A 9,341-nucleotide genomic window follows, 5' to 3' on the forward strand; every position below is an offset into this window, starting at 1 on the left:
CGATTAGAATCCCGTACCCATAAGCTTGAAATCCTGGCTCCGCCTCTGCAAACCAAGTAAGTCGGTTTTTCAAATATTAGAACCAAACCAAACCAATTAAGTCGGTTTTTCTCGATTCGGTTTATGTCGGTTTTTCGGTTTTTTCGTTATTTGTCGGTTTTTTTCTTAAATATACGACATACACTACCAAACACATATTATGGCGACCACATTTTCAATGTAACACTATTAAATCAAATGCCCTTTGAGAAATCTATTATTTATCAAGATATATTGATGATAATTGAATTAAATAGTGATGAATAATTTAAGGACTCAATTAAAAATATGTTATTTTTAACACAAAATGGATTCTTACACTAAACAAAAGAAAACTACCAATCAAACTAGAATGTAAAGGTAAAGAACTATATTAAAAGTGCAAACTATTAACATTTACCATAAATTTTTGAAACTTTGTATAACAATATACATATATATAGGTGTAATAATAAATTTGAAATAGCTACTCCTATAGTCAGTTTGGTTCGGTTTTTTTCTGATTAAAACCAAAACCAACCAAATTTGATCGGTTTTAAAATTCAAAACCAAAACAAAACAAAACAAAACAAAACAAAAAAGTACCGATTTTTTTGGTCGGCTTGGTTCGATTTTTCGGGTTTTTATGAACACCCCTATCGCTTATGGTACACAGCTCTTTACAAAAAGGACTAATTGACATGAATTCAAATTAGTCCAATTCCAAAGCAGATGTTAGTTTTTCAAAATGTTTATTAGTTTTTCCTCTTGATTTTTAGCTAGTATTTTTTCTTCTTAAATATCGGTGGTGTTCTGTTGAACTTTTTATTGTCCGCTTGACCGTAGTGCATTTATTGCACCGACCGATTTTATTAACTATTATTTCCTCCGGTGCATAATAAGTGATCAATTTGTTTTTGATACGCCCATTAAGAAAATACTAAATTCTATACAAAAATACCTAGTATGACTAAATTATCCTTAATTAAATATTTAATGTGAGGAGTAAGAAAACTTTTTAGGGATATGTACATAAGGGTAATCTTGTAAAAACAAATTGAATTCTTTCTTAATTATATAAATAGATACTTATTTTGGACCAAAATAAAAAAATAAATTGGTCACTTATTATGGACTGGAGGGAGTATCTGATATTGTCAAACTTGAAACAATAACTTGGTAAGTTTGCAAATAAGTGAAGAAATGTCTGCAATTTTATATCTAAATAAAGTCAGAGTTGAGTCAAGTTTAACTTTCTTTCCCTTTTTTGCGATAACAAAGAGAATGCGTGTGAAGAATGATCTAGGATTAAGAAAAAAACAAATTAAGTAGGTATCAACCTGTATTAAGGTGAAGAAATGATATTTATCGCGGAAATCATGCTAATTTTCTTTGTATCGTTTCAATTCCATTACTCATGCTAGTTTTCTAATATTACTTTTATTTAAAGGTTATTTGTAAAATAAGGGAAGGTGAGCTTTGAAACAACGATAAACTTATCTCTCTGTGACCTATAGGTCACTTGTTCGAATCGTTGAAGCAACCACTAATACTTGCATTATTATAGACCGTCTATATTACACTCTTTGATGTGCGACCTTTTTCTAAACCCTGCGTGAACTCGAAATACCTTGGGCACCAAATTGCTTTTTAATAAAATAAGTAGAGAATAATATAAAATACCAGTGAATTCAAACCTTTTAAGATTCATATTGTACAGATGATTTGCATCTGGTAATTCATTGAAAAATAGGGGTGTCAAATAGGCTGGTTGGGTCAATTTTGGACGGGTCAAAATGGGTTGAGTCAATAATTGGGCGGGTCACCCAAGTCAATAATTGGGCGGGTCAAATGACCCGCCCAAAAGTTACTTGGGCTAAGATTGGTTGGGTCAAGATGGGTTAAAATTCGGGTCATAACCCAACCCGCCCAACTCTTATTAAACTTTAATTAATATGTGTTATTTTCTTATTGATTGTATAATTACTAAATAAGGTTTTTTTTGCTTTTGTTATGGTCATATTTAAAATATTAAACAAAAAATAAAATTATTTCTAAGATATTTTGACAAACTTACTCATGGATCAATTTGGGTTAAAAATTAGTCCAACTTTAAATGGATTGAGATGGGTTGGGTCAAGATGAGCTAAGTTCAATAAATGGGCGAGTCAATAACCAACCCAACCTTGAACGGATTGGGCGGATCATTTGGGCTTGGGCCAAATTTGACAGCCCTATTGAAAAGTAAGGGACATCAAATTAGTGGAGGAGATGATGTTTCTACTTATAGGTATTAAAATATCATAGGAAATACAGAAAGGTTTAAACATAATAAACAACTGTGTGTGGTGCATTTATTGCTCCACTAATATAGTAGTTGTGCATCTTCAACATAATTTGACTATTATAATTATTACACCGCCAACATTGACTGAATGATAGTGCATTTTATTGGATTACTATATTTATATTAATCGTGCAAAGTATTAATTAATTAGGGAGTACCTTATTGATTTAACAAGTGAAAAGAAGAGGAAGAGATATTGGATTCTGTATCTGGTATGTGATCAAATACATTTTTTTTTAAATAAAAAACAATTCACCCTATATTTGGTATTCATTTTAGACTTTTAGCTTGGTACGAGAGATAAGAGATAACTAATCCGGAAATTAAATTTGAAATGAGTTTATTCCCGTTTGGTTCCGTTAAAATTACCGTATAACTAATCTCCCAATTAGTTATTCCAGAGATTATAATATTATTTGTATCCCTATAAGAAGTGCAAATTCCGGGATAATTAATTTTGCCGTGAGATTCTGACTAATTACCACAGTATTTGGTGGTCTGTGTTCTTTAAACTGACTGTTCTTGTCTGATAGTAAATGTGGTCTTTTCTCTATAATTTTGCAGGGACCATTTGATTGCCTTCTTGAGATCTTTTCTGTTAGTATATGTATCTCTTTATTGGAAAAACATAGAATAACCCAACAAAAAAAGAAAAAGCAAAAAGCAAAAGAGACATAAGAAGCATCTATCGCTGTCATCAATCTACACCACATAGAAAATTCAGATATTAAACAAGTTAGGGAGATGCATCCACACAAGATATTTTCACGCTTTAGCCGATTTGAGAAACTTTTCTTTGTTTTGTTTGAAAGACTACTTTATATTAATTAAACATGCGTTACAGGGAGCTTTTACCCTTGGGCAGTATTACAAAAAGACCTAGTCGAACTTCTATCCACAGTATTGTGCCGTTGTACACTATGACAAAAACTAAGACTACTATGTTGGGCATCCTGCGTGGGAGTCACTGCTAGAGGCATTACTTGTGGAAGGCACGTCAGTGATGGTACAAAAAGATTGCATTGAGCCAAGCAAGATGTTGTTCCTTGTAGTAACCATTCTGAGTTTCCCACAGCCGTGCTTATCATCCATAAGTTCCTGCCAGATGAAGTGCAGAGGATGTGCCAAAAAGGTGATGGTGGTGCCCGATAATTCCATTAAAAAATGAGCTAGTTTATCCGCTACCATATTTTGCTCCCTGTAGGCATGACTGAGTCGTGGATTACTCAGTTGTTGGATCAGGAATCTGCAATCAATTAACAAGGGTGAGTCTATTAATGTAGTATTTTATAGCATTTTTATTACCTCTTGTGCGTCCATTTGAATTTCCAGAGGAGTTAGGTTGTGCATAATTATAATTTGCAATACTCATAGTAAAGCCATGAGCTCAATATTGATAACGTTAGTCAACGAATAATGTCCAGCGTAACCCATGATCCAGTTGCCTGTGTGGTCTCTGAATACCCACCAAAATCTGCTATTGATTTTCTATGACTGACTGACCCATCCGTATTTAGTTGAAAGTCTCGATCTGGGGGCGGGTTCCATTTAACATACATAGGTAACTTATTGCAAAATTTGGTTGAGTGACTTGTAAGATAGTGAAATTCATTAGTGACTTGGAGAATTGTTGCGATAGAAGGCTTTTGGTTCATACGTTTAAAATAATTTTTATTTTCTAACATTCCAAAGATGCCATAATGCGAAAGGAATTAGCTCTTTTAAAGGAATGCCACTAGAAGTATGTGTGCCCTTTTGGAGAATTAGTTGTTTTAGCCACACTATGGTTGGAGAGTGAGTTGTTTTTATAGAATGAATTGGGGACCCTAGTTTTAAGTCTTGCCAACAAAGATTGGCGTGTGTGCAATGTAGTAAGATGTGGATTATACAGCTTGGTAGATTGTGCATATGTTAGAGGTAGTAATTCCCAAGTTATGGAGGTATAGTTTGGTAGGCAATCTGTTATGGCTAATCAACCATAAGAAATATTTATTTTTGGCAGCATGTGTATTTTTCAAATCCAACCGTGTTGATTAGCACCTTGTATGGATTTGCTGAGCACTTTGTAGCACGAGCTAACACTGAAGAGGCCTATGGGAGTTAGGCCCCAAATGAGACGATCAGGTTGGTTCCCATAATTAGGGAGGTAAGTGTTGTTTAATCTTTGATTGATGTGGGTAGGCAAATCAAAGGAAAGGGTTGTTTGTGTTCCGTTACTTAGATGGAGAGCCTTAGCTACAGTCAGCTGGGCTTTGTGTTTGTGTAAAGGGCCTTGGATAAGGCTTCGAATAGTGGTGTTTGGAGCAATCCAATTGTCAGTCCAAAAGCGAACATGAGTTCCTTTTGTAACATGCCATTGTAGTCCATATTGGCAAGTTTGCCACCCACGCATAATGTGATTCCATATGATGAAAGTTTTTTGAATTGAATGCTTGGGAGTATTAATGTATTTAGTAATGAGAAAGGAATCCCATTGTGTGTGGGGCTTATGAAATAGCCCCCAAACAATACCGGCTAGTAAATCATCATTTTTATCTCTTAGACGTTGAATACCTAGTCCCCCTTGATCCTTAGGAGTAGTTACTACATTCCAATTAATTATGTGAAGCCGTCTTTTGTTGGAGGTAGAGCCCAAAAGAAAATTCTTTTGATAGGATTCTAATCTAGAGATCAAGTGAGTGGGGAGAGAGATGATCTGCATGATGTGGTTGGGAATGACATTAAGAGATGCCTTAATTAATGTAGTATGCTCAGCCATGGTTAGGTGAGTCGTTTTCCATTCTGCCAGCCTATTCTTAAAATTGTCTATTATGAATTGAAAATCTCTTTTGGTGGGCTTAGAATTGAAGATAGGAAAACCTAGATATTTACCAAAAGATTTACCTTCCGGCATATTAAAACACAAAAGTATGAAATTCTTATCATTTGTGGTACAATATTTTGAGAAGTAAATTTTATTTGTCAAAATTAATTTTTTGTCCTGAGTGGTGAGTGAATTGTTCCAAGATCTCAATTATTTTGTGGCAGCTAGCAGTGGTTATTTTGGATGCCAAAATAATATCATATGCGAAGAATAAATGGGATATTTGGGGGGCTTTAACGTTTAGTGTAATAGGCTTCCATTGATTGTAATTCACCGCGTTGTTTATTCGCGTAGATAGTAGTTCCATGTACATGATAAAAAGATAGGGTGAGAACGGGTCATCTTGCCTAATACCTCTAGACGGAGTGAAGGAACTTGTTGGGGAGCCATTAACAAGGATGGATGTAGAAGTGATAGAGACACATGACATAATGAGGGAAATTAACTGAGGAGGAAAATTAAAGAAGTGCAATGACCTGCGTATAAAACTCCATTCCATCCTATCAAAAGCTTTTTCAAGGTCTATTTTAAGAAGCATGCTTGAGAATTTTGCCCTATAATTTCTAAAATGGTTAATCAATTCTTGCACTATTATGACATTATCGGAGGCCCTTCTATTTTTTTGGAGAGCAGATTGAGTAGGGTTAATAATTTGATCTAAAAATCGCTTAATACGATTAACAATAATTTTGGTAATAACCTTATAGAGGGTGTTGCATAAACTAATGGGTTTAAAATGAGTGGTAGTGGATAGGCTTTTGATTTTTGGAATTAAACATATATAAGTCTTATTTAAGTCTATTGGAATATGGCCCATTTAAAAAATATTTTTGCAAAAAAGAATTACTGATTGTTTGATTTTAGGCCAAATTTTTCGGTAAAATAGTGAGTGAAGACCATCAGGGCCAGGTGACTTAAGGGGTTGGAAGGAGTACACATCATCAATTATTTCTTGGTCCGTCACTGGTAATGCTAAGCTAGTAGCCTCAGCCTGTGAAAGAGTATTATACGTACTAGTTGTGAAATTCCTGTAGGAGGAAGTATGAGATGTTGTATATAAGTTCTGATAGTAGTGAGTAATTAATTGTTGAAGTTGGTCGTTGTCAGAAATCCAATTTCCTGAAGAATCTTTTAGAGCAAATATTTTATTTCGTCGACTTCTTTTGAGGGTAGATGGATGGAAAAATCTAGTGTTGGCGTCCCCTTAGTTAAGCGAATTGATACACAATTTTAACTTCCAATAATCTTCTTCCTGAGTTAGGATTTGATTATATTAGTAGATAAGCTTTTTTTTTTAAATTCTGAAGGAAGTTACTAGTTGGGTAATTAGGAGATTTTTGAATTCCCGCTAATCTAGTCGTAATTTTTTTTATGAAAAATATTGCCAAAAGATTCTTTATTTCATATTTTGATTATTGTAGTAAAATTATCAATGGTCTCTAACATAGGAGGGATGGTACTCCTAATATGATCTACTATCTGGGAAAATTCTTGGTGAGATAGCCACATGGTTTCCATTCGAAAAATATTATTACTATGTGGCCTATTTTTATGAAGAGTGACCTGTAAAAGACAGTGATCCGAGTGAGTTCTGGGTAAATGTAGAATATGTGCTTCGGGGTAAATATTAAGCCATTCAGAATTAGCTACAATACGGTCCAGTCTTTCTAAAATAAGGGCACCCCTCCTACGTTTATTAGGCCAAGTATATTTGCTCCCTCTAAAATCTAAATCTATAAGTTGATAATAGTTAAAGCAGTTAAACAACAAATCTGCTCGATTATTATTTATGGCGCATCCTCCAAATATTTCATTCGAATATAAAACGTCATTGAAGTCCCCCTACGATCCATGGACCTTTATCAGAATTAGCTATATGCATTAAGTTCTGCCATAAGACTTTCCTGGATGAGAATAAAGTGCTTGCATATATGGCTGAGAATAGAAAAAATGGACCTTGTGGGCATACCTGGACCATGCAATGGATCTCTTGGCTTGTGACGATGATTTCAGTAACACTAACTAAAGTATCATTCCATAAAACCACTATACCTCCTACCTGGGCATCACCTGGTGCTTGTGATAGATTGGTGAAGTTAAAATCTTCCTTAAGTAAATTATGATCCATTAGATGAGTTTCTATGAGGACAACTAGTGGTAGTGCTGACTCCTGCTCCATTGGTGGTGGATTCTCATCGTTAGTTGGTTGTCTCACCTCCCTCAATGTTGGTGTGATCACCACAGCAAACTTCCCTGCTTTCGGGTTCACTCTTGGCCTCAGTTTGATCAGACACTTGGTCACCTCTGGTGGACAGTTGGGTAATATTTTTTTTCGTATTGCTCCTTGAGGACGGAGATATGGCATGCTCCTAGCCACACTGGTTCCGTTCTTGTCTCTCTCATTTCTTCCATTATTGCTGCTATTTCTTGTGGTGTTAGTAGTTCTTGATCTTCTGTGTTTGGAGGTTGAGGGCTCATGGAGGTGGAAGAGGGAGTTAATGGCTCAAACGGGCTCATTGGGGACATAAGCATCATTTTAGGGATGTGTATGTATTCGTGTAGCCAAGGAATCGGGGAGTGGGTCTCTGGGTAAAAGGGTAGTTTCGCATAGGTTGGAGGATGAAAGTGGTTGTGGGACTGAGGGTAATGGTTCCACCATATGGTGTTGGTGGTCATTGGCGGAGTCGCTTAGTGGTACTGGCCATAGTAAGTCATAGCTGCTGTCATGCCCTCTGTTATAATCTGGGCTAGATCCTGTGGATTTTGGAGATGAACTATCACTTCCTGGTTGTTCACTATCATTGAGAAGGTGAGTGCATGGTTTTGCAAACCCATTTTCTAGCCAAGATTTGGGTGGTTGGAAGGGGTTGGGTGCCTGGGAAGTGTAGATCACTGGATATGTTGTTGGAGGTGGAGTATGGTGTTGCATGTTTGCTGGGGTGAGGAGTTGGATATTGAGTGGCCTGAAGGGTAGTTCTGAAGGCCGTTGGTGTTGTGTTCTTAGAGGATAAGTTGGTGCATGGTGCCTTTGCATGGCTATTGCTAGATATAGTTGGAGATTGTTGGGTAGTAATTTGCGTGTGTTGTGGTGTTGTTAATGATGGTTTGTCAGTATTTGTAATAGGGTGAGAGGTTAATTGAGGCGGTTGCTTGGGTGTAGTAGAGAGAGTGTCGTGTATAGTGGGCTTGTCACATGGGCTAGGGAACAATTGGGTAGTTTGCACGGATAGGGAGGTGTGAGTTTCAAGTATTGAGGTGGGCTTAATATTTGGTATAAATAGGTCATGCTTGCTTAGTTCAATTGGGAGTGGGCTTATACTAGGGTTTGTAGAGTTGATAGCAGGCTTGGTGTTATTGGTCATTATGGGAGGTGCTGTCGACGTGGCTGTTGAAGAGGGGGGATGCATGTCTGGTGGTATACTATTTATCTAAGGGGAGTGTGATGATATAGATTTGGGTAGAATATTTTCTATAGTGGGTAAGGGTAATTGAGGCGGTAACTCAGTAGACCCGTTTGACATCACTCTGGGGTGGGTTGGTCCTGTTGTTGTTTGGATGGGCTTGGAGGAAGATCCATTAGGTCATGTGTGGTTTGCAATAAATCAAAAGTATTTTTTATAGCTAATAATTGGTTAGCATTTAATTGAGGAGATAAAATATTATTTAATTAAGTAATTTGGGAAGTATCGTTTGGTGTACCTGGTGGCACTTCCTGAACCCCCTTCATGTGTGAGCGTGACAACATATTACCTTTGGTATGATTTGATGAGTTTGGCAAGGTGGTAGCCTTGTTGCTTGTAGTTGATGTTTTTTTTTGTAACTATTTTTGGAAGCCTTCGTGGGAAAATAACTGTCTCCCATTCTGAGTCGGTAGCTTGTATCTCATGACTTACAGGTGCCTTATCCAATAAATTATTGAGGATTGGTGGTGTTATTGTTGCCGGCTTGTGATTTTGTGGGGCAGTTGACATTAGAATGGTCAATCCTTCCACAAATGATACATTACATATTCAGCCCTTCGTAAAGGATTTGTTGTCAATGGATCCCAATGAACACATGAGACTTTAATGGTTTTTCAAGTGGTACTTCAATACAGATACGGGAATAACGCCC

The sequence above is a fragment of the Nicotiana attenuata genome, unplaced genomic scaffold (genome assembly GCF_001879085.1).
Source record: "Nicotiana attenuata strain UT unplaced genomic scaffold, NIATTr2, whole genome shotgun sequence".
NCBI lineage: Eukaryota > Viridiplantae > Streptophyta > Magnoliopsida > Solanales > Solanaceae > Nicotiana > Nicotiana attenuata.